Genomic DNA, 19,670 nt, shown 5'->3' with positions numbered 1-19,670 from the left:
AATAAGGAACCTTAGTTTCAAGGGATATTGAGAATTGAGTTAAGAAGAAGAGAGGTCTATAGTAGGTATAGACAACAAAGAAAAAAATGAGGTACTTGAGGAGCATGAAAATTCAGGAAAGAATAAAAGGGAAATCAGGAGAGATAAAAGAAAGTATGAGGTTGCTTTGGCCAATAAGGTGAAGGACAATCATAAGGGCTTCTGCAGGTATATTAAGAACAAAAGGATAGGAAAGAATAAAATTGGTCCTCTTGAAGATTATAGTGGTCAGCTATGTATGGAGCCAGAAGAGATGGGGAAGATATTAAATAGGAACATAGGAAGTAGGAACAGGAGTAGGCCAAAATTGGCCCATCGAGCCTGCTCTGCCATTCAATAAGATCATGGCTGATTTAATTTATGACCTAACTCCACCTACCAGCCTTCTCCCCATATCCCCTAATTCCTCTATCATGTAAAAATTTATCTAACTGAATTTTAAATATGTTTAATGAAGCAGCCTCAACCACTTTCCTGGTTAGAGAATTCCAAACATTCACTACTCTCTGGGAAAAACTATTTTTCCTCATCTCTGTCCTAAATCTACTCCCCTGAATCTTGAGACTGTGTTCTCTCATTTTAGTTTCCCCGGCCAGCTCAAAAAACCTTCCTACATGTATCTTATCCATACCCTTCATAATCCTATATGTTTCTATAAGATCTCCTCCTATTCTTCTGAACTCGAGCGAATACAATCCTAGACGTTTTAATCTTTCATCATAAGTGAACCCCTTCATCCCAGGGATCAACCTAGTAAACCTCCTCTGGTCCGTCTCCAAAGCCAGTATATCCTTCCTCAAATATGGAGACCAGAACTGGACACAGTACTCCAGGTGCGGTCTCACCAGTACCTTATACAGTTGCAACATTATCTCCCTACTCCTGAATTCAATTCCTCTAGCGATGAAGGCCAACATTCCATTTGCCTTCTTAATAACCTGCTGCACCTGCACCTAACTTTTTGCGATTCATGCACAAGCACTCCCAAGTCCCTCTGCACAATAGCATGCTGTAGTTTTTTACCCTTTAAATAATATTCAGCTCTTTTATTTATCTTGCCAAAGTGGATAACCTCACACTTACTAACATTGTACTCCATCTGCCAGACCTTTGCCCACTCATCCAGCTTAACTATATCCCTCTGCAGACTCTCCACATCCTCATTACAATTTGCTCTTCCACTCAATTTGGTGTCATCCGCAAACTTGGCTACACCACATTTTGTCCCCTCCTCCAAGTCATCAATGTAAATGATGAACAGTTGTGGGCCTAACACTGACCCCTGCGACACCCCACTTACCACTCTCTGCCAACCTGAAAAACTCCCATTTATCCCGAGTCTCTGCCTCCTGTCAGACAACCAATTTTAAATCCAGGCCAATATACTTCCCCGGACTCAATTTTCCTGTAACTTACTGATAAGTCTCTTGTGCGGCACCTTATCAAACACTTTCTGGAAATCCAAATATACAACATCAACCTGTTCCCCTCTATCCTCCGCACTCATTATATCCTCAAAGAATCCTAACAAGTTTGTCAAACAAGATCTTCCCTTTCTAAAACCATGCTGCGTCTGCCTGATTGAACCCTTACGTTCCAAAAGTTTCACTATTTCATCTTTAATGACGGCTTCAAGCATTTTTCCAACTACAGACGTCAAGCTAATTGGCCGATAATTTCCAGTCTTCTGCCTATATCCCTTCTTAAAAAGTGGCGTGACATTTGCAGTCTTCCAGTCTGCCGGGACCTGCCCAGATACCAAGGAATTTTCGTATCCATCAATGCATCAACTATAACTTCTGCCATTTCCTTCAGAACCCTTGGATGCATATCATCATGACCAGGTGATTTGTCTGGCTTTAGTCCCATTAGTTTCTCCATCACTACTTCCTTTGTAACAACTATTTTATCAAGGCCCTCCCCAACATTTGCATCATTAACTCCGCACTTGGGCATGCTTGACGTGTCTTCCACTGTGAAGACGGACACAAAATATTTGTTCAATGCCTCGGACATTTCCTCATTTTTTGCTACCAGTTTTCCTTTCTCATCCTCCAAGGGTCCTATGTTAACTTTGGCCACCCTCTTCCATTTAATATATTTATAACATCTTTTGCTTTCTGTTTTTTATATTTTGTGCCAATTTACTTTCATAATCCTTTACTCAAGAAACTGGCACAGAATCTAGGGAAGTGAGGCATACAAGCAGTAAGTTCATGGAACCTATGCAAATTAAAGAGGAGGTGCTTGTTTTCTAAACCAAATCTCCATGGGCTGACAACCTTGAGGAAGGCTAGTGTAGAAATTTCAGTCTTCTGTGGATCTCCTGGCGAGGGCCCTGGTGAGGGACCTTCCTCTGGAGCCCTCTTCACGGTTCCCCATAAAAATGGCATCGGAGGAAAAATTAAAATGTAATGCGTATGCGCGAGAAGTCGAGCATGTGCGCTACAGAAGAAAAAATATAGGAAAAAAAACACTGAGTCTCTTAAAGGGTAGTCTCTCCTTTCAGCTTTGGAGCAAGAAGATGACACTTCTCCAGTGGAGGAAGCTTCAGAAAAGTATGACAGTGAAGAAGAAATGTCAAGTTCTGAAGAGGAACGATTTAGAGGAAAAAAATTTTAAAGAAAGAAAAGAGTAAAATTGAAACTAAAATAAATGGACTTTCTGCAGCTTTGGAGAATAATTTTAAACAGTTAACTGCAGAACTGAAACAAGTTAAAATAGATTTGACAAAATTGATAAATCATGTTGCACAGAGAGAGTTGATAAATAAAATTCAATATGTTCATGAAAAAGTATTGAAGAGAGGTCTAATGTGAATGAAGATACAGCAACCAGTTTGATTTCTATGAATGAAAAATTGTTGGAGAAAGTTGATATTTTGGAAAATTATAGTGAAAAAAATAATGTTAAAATTGTGGGAATATCTGAAGGCAAAGAAGGACAAGATATGATTCATTTATTTCAAGAATGGATACTGAAGACATTTGGAGAAGAACATTTTGAGGATAAGATTTTAATTGAGAGAGCTCATAGAGCTTAGTGACCAAAACAGGATTCCACCCAAAGACCCCGATCTATCCTGGTCAGATTTTTGAACTACCAGGATAGAGAGAAAGGCTTCTTGGTCGAGTGATGAGAAGAGCTAGGGAACATGAACCTTTGAGTTGTGAAGGGGATGATTTTTTAAATCCAGATTTGAGTCAAAATCTATTGAAGAAAGTTTTATATGATAAAGGTTACAGATTTGTCTTGAATTATCCAGCTAATTTGAAAATATTTGTACCAGATTAACAGAACAACATCATACAAGCCGAAGAGTTTGCTGAGTATCTTCCTAAAATTTAAGTAACAGAGGGCACTGATTTTTTTTCTCTTTTTTCTTCTCCTTGATGGATGAAGAATTCTTATATTGGATGGAACTGTTGGTTAGATAAAATGTTTTTTTTCTCACTGCAGCAGATGTGGCATATGTTTGTTTGATTTTGTAGTTGCCCATGACCCATAAAATGGAGGATGGTAGTGCTAGTTTTTCGAGCACTTGGGAGGGATTTTTTTTTACCTTTCTTTTATCTTCCTTTCTTTTTAGTAATTAATTTTATGATGTATTTCTTTTGAATAATTTTGATTTAGATTGCAGAAAAGACATTCAGGACCAAATTAATTTGTGGGAATTCTTCTTCAATTGGATTGGTGGAAAGGAACTTCTTAAAAATGATAAATAAGGAAAATGAATAAAGCATTTAAGATTAGTTTTAATATTAATGGGATTAACAGAACAATAAAAAGAAAGAAAATGTTATATTAAGAAACTGGGAGTAGATCTCACTTTTTTACAAGAGACTAATTTAACTGAAAAAGAACATTTAAAATTAAAAAGAAACTGGGTAGATCAAGTAGTTTTTTTCTTCATTTAATTCTAAAGCTAGAGGAGTGGTCATTTTATTTAAGAAAAATCTCCCAGTTAAAATTCAAAATGTGATCACAGATCTGGCTGTTATAATGGAAAATTGTCAAATATTCTCAGAGGAATAGACTCTGTTAAATATATATGCACCAAATATAGATGATGAGAAATTTATACGATATTTTTTTGAATTTAGCAGATATTCACAAAAATATTTCAGTTGGAGGAGATTTTAATTTTTGATTGGATCCTTTATTGGATAAATCATCAAGAACAACAGTTAAGTCTAAAGCACCTAAAACATTGTTATATTTAATGAAGGATTTAAACTTAATTGATATATGGAGAAGACTACATCCTAAAGACAGAGATTATTCTTTTTATTCTAATTGATTTGATATACATTCTAGAATTGATTTTTTTTTAACTTACGGCTCAAAATCAATCAAGAGTTTTGAATATTGAGTATAAAACAAGGATATTATCTGATCATTCCTCATTGTTGATTGAATTGGAATTTGCTGAAAAACAACACTCAGGATATAGATGGAGATTAAATTCCAGAAGATTTTTGTTCTTTTATAAAATTTGTGATACAAATTTACATTCAACAGAAGATAAGTTTATAATCTGGGTTGCATCAAAAACTTACAAGAACAAATCATAAGCTATACTTCAAAAATTAAAAAGGAATATTTGAAAGATATAGATAAATTAGAAAAAGTGATAACAGTGTTGGAAAAAGACATTCAAAAATCACCTTCAGAGAATAAATGTAGAAGTTTAACTAATAATAAATTACAATATAATATGATGCTTCCATATAAAACAAAAAAAATGATATTACAGTCTAAACAGAAATATTATGAATTAGGAGAATTATCTCATAAAGTTTTAGCCTGACAATTAAAAGCAGGAGAGACTCTGGAACAATTAATTCAATACAGCAGAATAATAAAGTGTCATTTAAAACACAAGAAATGATGAAACTTTTAAGGAATTATGAAAAATTATATACATCTGAATCATTGCATGTTGAAGAAGTTATAGATGACTATTTGTAACAAATAATATTATCAAGTTAACTGAGACAGGTAAAGATGACTTAGTCTTTTCCCTGGACAAGAGGTCTATATTGAACTTCATAATTTACAAAATAATAAATCTCCAGTTGAATTTTATAAAGAATTTAAAATTTAATGATTCCTTTACTTATGAAGGTAATAGAATAAGCCTTTAAATCACACAATCTTCCAGAAACTTTTCAACAGTAATAATTACAGTTATTCCTAAAAAAGATAGAGATCCATTAAAACCAGCTTCATATAGACCTATATCATTGTTAAATGTTGATTATAAATTTATAGCAAAAGTATTAACAAACAGAATTAATGATCATCTTCCTGAATTAATAAATATGGATCAAACAGGTTTTGTTAAAAATAGACAAACTTCAGAAAATATAGTAAGGTTATTAAGAATGTAGCGGACCGAATGGCTGCACAGTTGGACAGGCAGAATCACTGCACTGAGCGGCTGGCACAGAATGGTGCGGGCTCCACTTCTTTGCACAGGAGAAACCTGCATTTGCAGACCTGTGTGGGTTGACAGGGCACTTTGCTTCCCTGCTGGCATGTTGCCAGAGAATCAATGGCTCGACAGTTAACTTCATTCCCTTTTATGAGGCATGTGATGGATTAAAATAAAAACCAGTTGGTAGTTGACTCTTCTCTGGTAGCTGTTGTTTCTTGAGCTCTGCAGTTAGTATCACTAAATTGGTGACCCCAACAGGTGCTTAATGTCTTTTGAGCCCCAACAGTGAAACATAGTGAGAAAGCCTGCAGAATACACTATCCGTGGCGGCTGTGAAACTGTCCACCTTCTGGCCTCACAGACCACGGCCATGGTTCCAACAGGCTGAGGCTCACATCCATATTAGGAACAGAACAAAAGAAGCTACCAAATTCTGGCATGTAGTCACCCCATTAGATGAAGATTCTGCTGCAAAGGTAGATGATATTATCAACAACCCACCCGAGGAGGATCAATACAGTGCTTTTAAGGCACATCTCTTTACGACTTTCAGCATGTCTGACCTGGAAAGAGGCACACTCTTTCTCCACCTTGACGATTTGGGAGACAGAAAGCTGTCAGAACTGATGAATGAAATGCTTGCATTAGCAGATGACCATTTCAACTGCTTAATATTCAAGGCAACCTTCTTGGAACAACTCCCTCGGCATATTGCCCTACTGCTCTCTTCTTCTGAGCTCCAAACCAAGGGAAGTGGTGAGCGAGGCAGATAGGCTTTCACAGGGTGCCGCAGCATCCCGTGGCAAAGTTTCAACAGCTTACCTTGAATAATCAAGTTCTACAGCATTCCACAAGCTACCGAGGAATAAAAAGCCATTGGAGAACAGTGAGGGGTATTTCTACCACAGAAAGTGGGGCAGGAATGCGAGCTGCTGTGTGCCACCATGCAGTTATGTGGTTGACTCCCAGGGAAATGACAACGCCAACTGCCACTGATGGCCTCGATGGTTGGTGACCAGACCAGCCTGTTTATATGTCAATGATCAGCGCACGGGATGCAAACAACTGGTCAACACTGGAACTCAGCTCAGTATCTTCCCACCATCCTCTTACAAGCGGGAATCTCGAGTGTCTTAAGCCGACTGCCGTGCCACCAATGGCTTTACGATTAGAAGTTATGGTACCAAGTTGATACAACTGGTATTAGGCGACACACTTTATCACTGGACTTTCACACCAGCAGCCATAGGACAGCCCATTTTTGGAGCGGACCTCCTGAGAGCACATGACCTTTTGGTAGATGTGAAGGGGCGCCATTTGGTCTGCACCATCGCATTCCACACATGCCCACTTTCTTCAGGTCACCGGCTGGCAACCCTGCTATGTGTATAAACACTCGCCACTGATGATTTTGCAAATTTATTAGCAGTTTCCTGAACTACTTACACCAGATTTCCATTTAGTCTCTCCAGGTCATGGAGTTTAGCACTACTTAACCACCACCAGTCCTCCTCTACATTCCAAGGCACTCAGACCACCCCCCCCCCCCCCCCCCCACCGACTGGCTACTACAAACCAACAAAGAGTTCAAGACTATGGAGGAACTAGGCATCATCCAAAGGTCTGATAGTCCTTGGGTATCGCCACCATATGGTGCCCAAAGCATCCGGTGGCCTATGATCTTGTAGAAAGTACTGATGCTTTATTGGCGCAACTGTGCCAGATAGGTATCCAATACCACACATTCATGATTTTGCGGCCAACCTCCACGGCAAACATATCTTCTCATAGGTAGACTTAGTAAAAGGTTATCACCAAATCCCTGTCCACCTGGAAAGAGGACATTCCCTAAAATGGCCGTTATTTCTCCATTTGGTCTACTTGAGTCTCTGAGGATGCCTTTCGGCTTTAAGAACGCAGTTCAGATGTTCTAACATTTAATGGACACCATCACGAGAGATTTGTCTTTCCTTTTCATCCGCCTTAGTGGCCAACGAGTCAACACAAGGGCACAGACAACACCTGTGACAATTGTTCCAGAGGCTTTGGGATTTCGGTCTTGCTATTAACTTTGTGAAGTGTGCATTTGGCAAACACACAATTGACTTTTTGGAACACAGGATTTTGAATGCAGGCACAACTCCACTTCTAAACAAAGTATCAGTTATTCGGACCTTCCCAAAACCCACTACAGTTAAAGGGCTACAAGAATTCCAGGGAATGGTTAACTTTTATAACAGGTTCATCCCAGCAGCTGCCAGGATCATGAAGCCCTTGTTCCACATCCTTATCAACAAACCTAAAAAACTGCTCTGGATTACAAAGGCCATAGAAGCATTTGACAAAGCAAAAGAGGCCTGTCAAAGGTAACCATATTGATCCACCCCCATATGCACGCCCCACTTGCACTTACATCAGACGCATTGGACATCGCCGTGGGGGTGGTACTAGAACAGAAATTCAGCCATCACTGGCAACCACTTGTGATTTTCATCCGGCACATATGCTCACCTGAATTAAATTACAATGTTTTCGACTGGGAGTTGTTATCGCTTTATCTGGCCATCAATCATTTCAGATATTTTCTCAAGGCAGGCATTTTACTGCTTTTGCTGACCATAAGACTCTAATGTTTGCCCTTGCTAAGATTACGGATCCCTGGTCGGTGTGTCATCAGAAGCGTCCAGCCTATATTTCTGAATTGACCTATAATGTGTGGTATTTGTCCAGTAAAGACAATGTTGTAGCTGATGCTTTGTCCAGGATAGAGGTCAATGCGATTACAGGAGGGCTGGATCTCCGGGCTCTCGCAATAGCCCAACAAGAAGACCAGGAAGTACAAGCTTTCCATTCAGCTATTACAGACCTGCTCTTAGCCGACTTTCCATTGAGCCCCAACCAGGTGAACATACTTTGTGATACTTCAACCGGCCACCTATGACCAATCATCCCACTGTTTTGGCAAAGGAAACTTTTTGACCACATTCACAGCCTGTCCCATCCATCTGTCTGCACAACCATCAAGCTTATGTCCTCAAAATATATCTGGCATGGCTTAAGGAAGCAGGTCACTCACTGGGCACAAACAAGCCTCTCTTGCCAGGCAGCTAAGGTCCAACAGTACACCTGAACTCGTTTCAACAATTTCCACCTACAACTCAAAGGTTTCATCATGTACACATAGACATTCTGGGCCTGCTGCCCATGTCTAGGCATCACTGGTATATGCTAACAATGGTTGACCATTTTACCTGCTGGACAGAAGCTACACCAATGATGGACATCATGGCTGAAATGTGGGCTTGCACTTTTCTCTTGACCTGGGTTACTCAATTCGGAGTACCAGTCCATATAACCTCTGACAGGGGAGCTCAGTTTACTTCAACCTTGTGGGCAAACCTGGTGAGACATTGCAGAATGCAATTACACCTACTACTGTGTACCATCGCAGGCTAATGGGCTAGTGGAATGTTTCCACCGTCAAATGAAACAAACCTTGCGGGTAAGACTTAACGGGCCTCAATGGGCAGATGAGTTACAGTGGGTGCTGTTGGGTATTAGAATGGCACCTAAGGATGACGTGGAGACCTCTTCAGCAGAATTAGTTCACAGTGCTCCACTCCTAGTACCAGCAGACATCACTCCTTTTCCAGCCAAAGATAGATCCTCGGTAACAGAGGAATTACAAGAACTAAGAAACAAGATGGGTCCCTGACTCTCCAGTTCCAGCAACTCATCATGGATCACCACCTACACACATTCCTGCTCCTCTCCACTCTTCTTATGTCTTTGTTCAATGTCCATCCCATGCTACACTCCTGCAGCAACCATACGAGGGGTCTTATAAAGAGCTACAGCACAATGGAGCTATGGTGCTATTGGACCAGAACTTTTACATGAGACAGACTGAAGCCTGCACACATGGACATTGCTGAACCTGTGCACGTCCCACCTCCCAAGTGCTGGGGATGCCCTTCTAAAATACCCAAAGTTTTGACATTGCAGCTGTGCAACAATTCTGGGGTGGGGGGGGGGGTGTGATGTGGCGGACTGAGCAGCTGCACAGCTGGATAGACAGAATTGTCGCATTGAGCAGCCAGCACAGAATGGTGCGGGCTCCCCTTCTGTGCCCAAGAGAAGCCCACGTTTGCAGTCTGGGTTGATGTACCACATTGCTTCCCTGCTGGCATGTTGCCAGAGAGACAATGACTCTGCAAGTGCTAACTTCACTCCTCTTTGTGATGCATTCTGACATCACTCCCATTCATGAAGCACGCTTACATCACTCCGTTTATGACATGTGATTGTTTAAAATTTAAAAAAAGCAGTTGGTAGTTGATTCTTCTCTGGTAAGCTCTGCAGTTAGTACCACTAAAAGTATAATTCATTTAGCACAAAGGAAAAAGGACTTAAGTATAGCAGTGGCTTTAGATTCAGAAAAAGCTTTTGAATGGGATTTTTAAAAATTTAAACTTTTGAGTAAGTTTGGTTTTAGACCAAATTTTATAAATTGGATTAAAGCTCTGTATAAAAATCCTAAAGCTAAAGTAATAATTAATGGACAGGTATCCCAATCATTTAATGTATCCAGAGTAAACAGGGATGTCCTTTATCTCCAGTTTTGTTTGTTTTGGCTACAGAACCCTTTGCAAAAAGGATTCGTACTGATCAACAGTTGAAAGGATTTGTAATAAATCAGGTTGAACATAAGATTATTTTATTTGCAGATGATGTGTTAGTGTATTTAACTCAACAACAATTATCATTATCTAGATTTATAAGCAGTTGTTAAATATGGAAAAGTTTCAGGATACAATATAAATTGGGATAAAAGTGAGATAATAGAATTGGTACGGGGATTACTCACAACGTCGAATAGACATTCAATTTAAATGGACAGATGAGATTAGATATTTAGGTATACATACTGATAATAATTTGAAAAATTTCTATAAATTAAATTATATTCCATTATTTAAGAAAATAGATGAAGATTTTTTTTAAATGAGTAAATTTACCTATTACCTTAATTGGAAGAGTCAATTGTATTAAAATGAATACTTTTCCAAGAATTCAATATTTATTTCAGACTTTACCTATTTCCATACCTCAGATATTTTTTCAAGATCTAAATAAACAAGTTAGGAAATTTCTTTGGAAAGGGAAAATGGCAAGAAAATCATTAGAAAAATTAACATGGGAAAATGAATTAAGAGGATTACAACTTCCTAATTTCAAGAATTATTGTAAACCAGCACAATTAAGATATTTTGTTTCTTTATTTGGGAAAATTAAACCATCATGGGTGTAAATCATATTAAATAAGATTGGAAAAACTATACCTGAAGAATTTATTTATAAATGGGAAACAAGGTTAATGACAATTGATAGAGATGCTTGCTTAATATTTGGAATAAAATTAAATTAGAAATTGATGGAAATCTTTTATCATTATAAATGTAATTGATTAACCCTATTTTAATTTTTTTCAAAAGATAATCTATTTTTATTTGGCAAAAAAAATAAAGGAATTTCTAAATTAGGAAACTGTTATGATAATGGTAGATTGATATCATTTGATCAATTAAAAATTAAGTATGATATTCCTCACAATACACATTTTGTTATTTTCAATTAAGAGCTTATTTCAAGATGGGAACCGAATTCCAAGAAGAAATGGAAACAATGGTGGTTGGAGTGATAAAGTTGATTAAAAAAAAATTTTCTGAGAAGATTTCAGATAATGATGATAGTTTAATGTGAAACGGGAGTTGGGAGAGGGAGCTGGGTGGGCATCATTTTCCAGAAGTCATCAGCTACGTGTGAGTTATCTCACACCCGTTACCTTGTGGGAGTTACCGCATTGAGCGGTTGAGACAGGAGGAGGTGGTTGCAACCTCCTACCTGTTTTTTTTTTCATCAATTTTTGGATTAAGGAGTGAAGTTTTTTTTATTATTATCTTTAATTTTTTTTTCTCTTTTTGTAGTTTTAGGAGGGGATAAGGGGAGGGGTGTTTTTCTTTTTTTTCTTTTCTTTTTTTCTCCTTCTCTTTTTCTTTGTGTTATTGTAAGTAATGTCTAAACTTAAGTTTGCCTCTCTTAATGTTCAGGGTTTAAATAATCCTATTAAGTGTAAGAAAGTACTTGCTTACTAAAAAAAATTAAAAGTTGATGTGGCTTTTTTGCAGGAAACTCATTTAACAGATAAGGAACATTTGAAACTTAAATGTGAATGGGTTGGACAAGTTTTCTATTCTTCATTTAATTCAAAGGCGAAAGGAGTGGCAATTCTGGTGCATAAGAATTTACCATTTCAGTTACAGAATGAAGAGAAAAATGGAGGAAGATTACTAAAACTGAATTGTACAATTTTTAATGAGGCTTGGACTCTGCTTGATGTTTATGCTCCAAATGTTGAAGATACAGCTTTTATTGTAGATGTGTCTTTATTACTTGGACAAGCAAATTCTAATGTGATGATTGGGGGAGATTTAAATGTGGTATTGGAGCCTTTATTGGACAAGTATCCAAGAGTAATTAAGAAATTTAAGATGGCAGTACAAGTGACTAATATGATGAAAGATTTGAATTTAGTTGATATCTGGCGAAGACTTAACCCTACAAAGAAAGATTTTTCTTTTTATTCTTCACGTCATAATTCCTTTTCAAGAATTGATTATTTTTTAATTTCAACACATTTGCAGGATAAGGTTATATCTGTGGATTATAAGGCAAGGTTGGTCTCAGATCATTCAGTATTATTATTAAAATATCAGAGTTCTCAAGATGTTCAGAGAACTCAAAGATGGAGATTTAACACTATGTTATTACAAAAACCAGAATTTATTAGTTATTTAAAAAAACAAATTTAGGATTTTATTAGTAATAATGTTAACTCTGTTTCTAGTCATTTTGTTTTATGGGGCGCAATAAAAGCTTTTTTACGAGGTCAAATTATTAGTTATGCATCTAAAGTAAAGAAAGAGAGAATTAGAGAGATTGAAGATTTAGAGAAAAAGATAACTGTTAGTGAAAAAGAATTTCAAAAAAATGCTACTGAAATGCAAAAGAACCGGTTAACTAATTTAAAATTAAAGTAGAATGAATTATAAACATATCGATTTGAATGTTTAATGAATCGAACTAAATATAAGTTTTATGAATGGGGCGAGAAAGCTCATAAAGTTTTATCATGGCAGTTAATAAAAGAACAATTATCCAGGATTATACCAGTAATTAGAAAAAAATTGGGTATTACTTTTAGACAAAAAGAAATTAATGAGGAATTTTGCAATTTTTATAAAAAGTTATATACGTCTGAGTGTAAAGATGTAAGTGAAGATGCAAAAGATTCTTTTTTGAAAAATATTAATTTGCCACAGCTGAATCAAGAAGATAGACAAGAGTTGGATAAATCTTTTACAGAAAATGAAATTGAAATGGCTGTAAGAGATATGCCAAATGGAAAGGCACCCCGTGAAGATGGGTTCTCTATAGAATTTTATAAAACTTTTTATGTTGATATATCTTCTATTTATAAGAATGTAATACAGCAAATTTATAAAACTTTTCAATTACCTGAATCTTGTTCTAATGCAATAATTACAGTTATACCAAAAAAAGATAAAGATCCTTTACAGGTTTCTTCTTATCAACCAATATCGTTGTTAAACATAGATTATAAAATTGTAGCTAAAGTTATGGCTAATAGATTGGCTGAATATTTACCTAAAATAATACATAAAGATCAAACAGGATTTATAATATTTTGCGACTAATCACTTTGATAAATAAATTTAAATTTCAAATGAATTATCCAATAGTGGTTTCATTAGATGCAGAAAAGGCTTTTGATAGAGTGGAATGGAAGTTTTTATTTAAAGTACTTGAGAAATTTTGTTTTGGTTCTTCGTTTATTGGATTGATAAAGGCTTTATATAATAGTCCGAAGGCTAGAGTTGCTACTAATGGACAGATCTCAGAATCTTTTGATTTAACAAGGTCTACTAGACAAGGATGTCCATTGTGACCTGCTTTATTTGCTATAGTTATTGAACCTTTGGCACAGTTAATAGTTAAAATGAAAATGTTAAGGGTATGAGAGTTTTGAATGAGGAATATAAGATTAATTTATTTGCAGATGATGTTTTATTATACCTGGTGGACCCTGATATTTCTTTACCAGCAATTCAAGAATCTTTAGAAAATTATGGTCAATTATTGGGTTATAAGGTAAATTAGGCCAAAAGTGATTTTTTTTCAATTTGTAAAGATGATTATTTGATATATAAAAATATTACGAAATTGAAGTGGACAAAACAAATTAAATATTTGGGAATTAATGTCAATACAGAATATCAAGATTTATATTCAATTAATTACCTTCCCTTAATAAAAAAGATTAAATTTGACTTGATTAGGTGGAAGGACTTACCTTTAGGAATATTGGGGAGGATTAATACTATAAAAATGAATATTTTTCCTCGGATGCAATATTTATTTCAATCTATTCCTTATTTTTTTTTAAGTTTTTTTAAGGATTTATACAAAGCAGAGAATTTTTATGGAAGGGAAAATTTCTGAGGGTAGCAATGAAAAAATTGATGTGGGACTTTCAATTTGGAGGTTTGAGATTACCCAATTTTCAATATTATTATGAGGCAGCTCAATTTAAATTTCTTAGTGCACTAATGAATATGGAGGATCCGCCCAGTTGGGCAAAGATAGAATTGGCAGTTATTTTAGAAAAATCTTCACATGAATTTTTGTTTCGATGGAATAAAAATTTGTTACGAACTTATGATGTACCAATATTGAAACATTTATTGAATCTATGGATCATTTTATCTATTGATAAAATGGGGCTTAAAAATAAATGGTCTGGGTGATTGCCATTATATAATAATCAACTTGTTCCTTTTACAGTCTCCAATATCACTTTGAAACAATGGGAAAGGAAAGGAATAAAAAACTTATCTGATTGTTTTTTTGAAGGACATTTTTGTTCTTTTGAGGAATTACAAAGGAAATTTGGTATTAGTGGAAATTCTGTATTTGTGTATTATCAGTTAAGATCATTTGTAAAACAGATATGTGGTCGGCAAATGACTTTATTGCCTGAAACTAGCTTTGAGAAATATGTACTTTCAATACCAGAAAAGGGGTATATATCTGATTTGTATTGTATTTTACAAGAAAATGAAAGTAAGAAAGATTGGGATAAAGATAAGTTGAAATGGGAACAAGATTTAGGTTCTACAATAGCTGAAGAAGCTTGGATGGAAATTTGTCAAAACAGTATTTGGAAATTGATTAATGCTAGATTAGCGATGATTAATTATAATTTTGTACATCAATTATACTTAACACCATAAAAATTAAAAAAATTTGGTCTTAGTAAGTCAGATTGTTGTTTTCGTTGTGACCAGACAGCCAGTACTTTTTTACATACTGTTTGATTCTGTGACCGATTGCAACAGTTTTGGAAAGGTATTCAATCTATATTTAATAGATTATATAATATTTGTGTTGTATTAGATCCTGATATATTTTTATTAGAGAATTTGCAATCATTAATTGATTTAGGATTAAATGATTATCAGATTTCTTTTATCTATTTAGCTTAAGCAGTGGCCAAGAAATGTATAGCGTCTACTTGGAAAGATAGTAATATAATAACTTTGGACAGATGGTATTTAGAGATGAAGTCTTGTTTAATTATGGAAAGGATATCTTTTTCAATCCAAGATAAGATGTCTTTTTATTAGTTGAAGTGGACTCCATTTGTTAAGTATATGCAATTAAGTTTGATTTAAGTATGTTCTTAGATGTGATATTTTAGATCTGATAAATCTTTTTTTAATTATTTTTCTTCACTCTTTATTTTGAGGGAGGGGAAGGGTGTTTTTTTTTAATATATATAGATTTTTAGTTCTTGTATTTGTGGGGGGGGTTAGATTGAATTAAGTTAGGTTATTAATGTTGTATTGTAACTATAATATTTTATTTTATATCTTTTCTTTAAATGTAATTTTCTTTTTTATTCCTGTGATAAAACCTTTAAATAAAGTTTTTTAAAAAAAGCTTATTTCAGAGAGAAATTAGAATCTGTTATGATTTTACAAGATCCGACAGATTTAGAACAGTTAATTGTTGTTGGAATGGCTAAGAAATTTACCTCAATAGCATATAGTGTATTACAAGAAAAAGCACCAAAATTAGGATTGTTTAAGTCAAAAGAAAGATGGGAATAAGATTTAAATATATCATTAGATCAACAGGTTTGGCAAAATTTTTGGAAAGAAGTTATGTCTAATAAAATTAGATCAATGTTTTAGATGTGGAAAGGATGTTGGAACTTTTGTTCATTCTACATGGTTTTATTCAAAGGTACATTAGTAGTTTTTTACAATAGGTTACGGGTGTTATTTTTCTTTTTAATGCTGAATTATTGTTGATGGGAAATTTTGAGAATATAACTCCAAAACTATCTTTATCAGATTTTCAATTGACATTTTTTTTAATTAGTTTTGGTAATAGCACAGAAATGTATTGCTGTTACTTGGAAATCAGACATTTCATTGACATTAGGAAGATAGCAAACAGAGATTCAAAGCTGTATCCCTTTAGAAAAAAATTACATATAATTTGAGGGGTAAATATTCTGTATTCTTACATTTAGAGCCCAAATGCTTGAATATTGGTATTAAAGTTATAAATAGTTTTTTGAATCCTCCAAACCAGTGAAATTTTCCCTGAAAATGAGTAAGGGTTTTATTATAAAATAATTTTCTTTGAGATCCTAGAGCATCCTCTGAAGCAATCCAAATGAATATATAGCTATGTTATTATGTATTTTAAATTTCAGTTTTAGTTTAGTAGGGTTAGTAAGGGTTGGTGGAGGAGGGATTAGTTGAGTTTTTTAAAGGTTTTTTCTTTTCTTTATTATATATTAATCAACATATATTTGTAAACTGTAATATTATGGTTTGTGATTTGTTAATTGTTATAAACATATATGTGTTTTTAAATAAAATATTTAAAAGAGATTGAGATTGGTGCGGAAAGAGTGGTGACCAAGCATTCGAGTGGTTGAGATTGGAATGGGTCAAGGGAGTGGTGAAATCAAAATGGTTGATGTCTCAGCAGTAGATGGAAATATAACGGTCTGGAGCAGGCAGAAGTCCAATGGAATTTTAGTGGAATTTTAAAGAATTGGAACAGTACCCCTGCAGCAAAATGCTGTGAATTATCAGTGCTGCCACTGACCTCGCTCCCAGATTTGCCTCCTGTTTCCAGGAAAAAAAAGCTTTTTTTTCAAAATACCATCCCATTAAGAGTGGATATGAGGAAATTTGTTCAGCTTGATGACTTGAGGGAAATATTTGTTGTTTGAGAGGAAGGAAATATGATTTAAAATAAACATAGCACCTTTATATAGTCTTTACATCTGACCTGAACTATTTCCTTGTACTTTTTCCCCATATTGACTAGCATTATATTTCATGACCGTGAGACTGTTGAAACTTGTTTAGACTTCAGGAATGAACCCCATTTTTTATTTCCTTTTCTTGTTCTATTTACATAATATCAGTTTACGTATATTGTTACTGGAGCCAGTTTTTCCTATTGAGATAATGTCACATTCAGAATCGGTTATGTTGTGGATCCACATACAAACTTTGCCCACATTAGCCTGCTCAATAGGATATTCAACGTTCATGGTCAATCCTTTCTCTATAGCCTTCTTCATACCCAGAGGGTGAAGAACACCATTAACTTTTAATCCCCTACAGCTGGCTGTAAATCTTCTGGGAATGTCCTGTCATGAAATGGCATGTCATTTTTGTCAACTGTGCTTCATCTAAGACTAATTAATTTTGGCCTTAATGAGCACAGGTCACATGAATAGTATGACTCCCATTGATCAAAAATGCCAGGTGTGATGCCCTATACAACCTATGGGGAGGAGTCGAGTTGGAGATGGGGTGAGGTGTGAATTGGTGTGAGAGTAATTTCCATCCACTGCTCTACCTCTTATCAATAAGCCCCATTTCTTCTTGTCTATTCAAAATAGTAAGAATTTAAATTTGAATAGAGCCTTTAGCATGGCTTGAATGTCCTGTGGCAACCCACATAAGGAGATAACAGGCAGGTGAGCAATGTTTATTTCACTGAGAAGTTGAAAGGTGCATCTAACAAGGGATGGGGAAGGATAAGGAGCAGGTTTCAGACTACAGGAAAGCTGAACACATATATATATTCCAGTGGGACAAGGCAAGAGGCTGCAATTGAACGACCAAGTATCTTAAAGGATTCGAGCTCTGGAACACACTGAAGAGAAAGGAATGGTTAGGGTCATGAAAAGGTGTGACAAAAGGAAAGAAAGCCAGATATTGTTTAGCCAGATGTCAATTGATACAAGGATGCTGAACTGAACAACATATGTGATTGAACACAAAGAATAGAGCTTTGGATCAAAAGTATGTGATGGAGGAATTAAACTCTGACCAGTAACATGTTGGAACTGTCAAAGCAGTAGATGAGGATTTTAGTAACTAATGAACTGAAGCAGAGGACTTGTGGCTGTAAGTTATTTCAATAAATGCTCCTCCCTCCCCAGTGATCTTCAGCACTAAGTTTAAGAGCAGACATGTCCTGTGAATGCAAGTGCTTCCAATTTACCCATAATGCTGACAATGTACTTTCATTACGGCCAGCTCAGTGTCACAGAATCCTAACACCAATATAGGAACAGGACTGGCAGAAAGCTTCAAAGAGAAAGTTTAACCTTGTGACAAGCAATTGGCAACAAAACTTGCACATGATTTTAAAAAATAGTGCTGAATAAACATTTTACCAAGGCTGCTAGATATCAGGATCGGAGCATAAAGGAGAATAGCAACTCAACTACTTGTTTTTCCAAAACAGTACAATTTCCATGACATTGAACAATTGCAAGTGTTGAGGTTTAGGAAACTGTGAAATGCAGGAGCAATCTTGTTGACACCTCACGCCTTAAGCAATCTACCCGTCAACATCATTGCTCTTACAATAAATGTTCTTATGTTAATAAAGAATGACTACTGATTTATCCCTGACCCAAAAGCACTGAACTCTTTAAATAATTTACCCCACAAAATAGCAATTATAGCTGAACAAATTAAACATTACAGAGACTCATAGAATTATGAATGACAGGAGGTTATTAAGCCTACCTATGCTAGCTTTTTGGCTGCATTATCCAATTAATCATCCCACCAGGGCTAGATATTGGCTGATGAGAGCTATCTACTCACAAGGTGGTTAACCACTTTGTTGCAGTTCGTGCCGCGTCCCTGCAATGTCAAAGGAAACAGCAAGTATAAGACTCACAGGGGACATTCTGGAGACACAACAGACTCTGCAGTTGCTGGATCCTGGAGCAAACATGAACTCTGAAGGAACTCAGCAAGTCAGGCAGCATCTGCAGAGGAAAATGGTTGGTTGACATTTTGAGTCGAGTTCCTGCATCAGGACAGAGTGTAATGAGACAGTGAGTGTGAACGAAGGGAAGGCTGAGGAAGGATCTGGCAAGTGGAAGGTAGATTCAGGAGAGGAGGGGTTGATGGGCAGATGGGGTGGGAGGGAGAGGGCAAAATTTTGGGAATCTGTTAAAAAAGGAGTGATGATTAGAATTTGATAATGGAGAGATGGTAGACAGATGAGAACAGAGGGGGAAGGGATAAGGAACCCAATGAATTGAATGTGTGGTTAGAACCAAGTGAGGAGAAGGGAAATGAACCGGGTAGCAGAAGCATGGAGGAGTTTGGAAAGAAGACAATGTGTGACAGGACCTGGGTGGATTAGAGGAGAGAGGAATGAACAGAGGTAGGGAGTGCCATCTGAAAATTAAGAATTAAATTTACATATCATGGGGTTCCAGTGGAATATGAGGCGAAGTTCCTCTAGTTTGTTCTTGGCCTAACCTTGGTCATAGTGAGGCTGAGGACAGACAGATTGGAGTGGGAATGGGAAGGGCAGTTAAAATAGCTTGCAAATGAGAGCACAAGATGGCCATTGGCAACAGAGTGCAGGTCCCCTAGTCTATGCTTGGCCACACTGATGTAGAGGTCAAATTTTGTGGGAATTTCAAAGCCTGATGTTGATCTAGAATAATTTTTAATGCCATTAAAATAAAACAAAGCCATTT

The 19,670-nt window shown here is 36.0% G+C and overlaps 1 long non-coding RNA gene across 1 annotated transcript in view; it reads right to left on the bottom strand.

The window, feature by feature from the left end:
• Window positions 1-9,418, bottom strand: part of LOC138756163 (uncharacterized) — a 31,262-nt gene extending 21,844 nt beyond the window's left edge. The window contains exon 1 of the long non-coding RNA XR_011352815.1: window positions 7,991-9,418. This is a non-coding gene — a long non-coding RNA (uncharacterized lncRNA). The remainder of the gene's footprint in view (window positions 1-7,990) is intronic.
• Between the last annotated feature and the right edge of the window lie 10,252 nt (window positions 9,419-19,670).

This window comes from Narcine bancroftii, chromosome 3, assembly GCF_036971445.1.
Source record: "Narcine bancroftii isolate sNarBan1 chromosome 3, sNarBan1.hap1, whole genome shotgun sequence".
Classification (NCBI taxonomy): Eukaryota; Metazoa; Chordata; class Chondrichthyes; order Torpediniformes; family Narcinidae; genus Narcine; species Narcine bancroftii.
The sequence above is the reverse complement of the archived record's forward strand: the minus strand, read 5'-3'. Positions and strand labels throughout refer to the sequence as shown.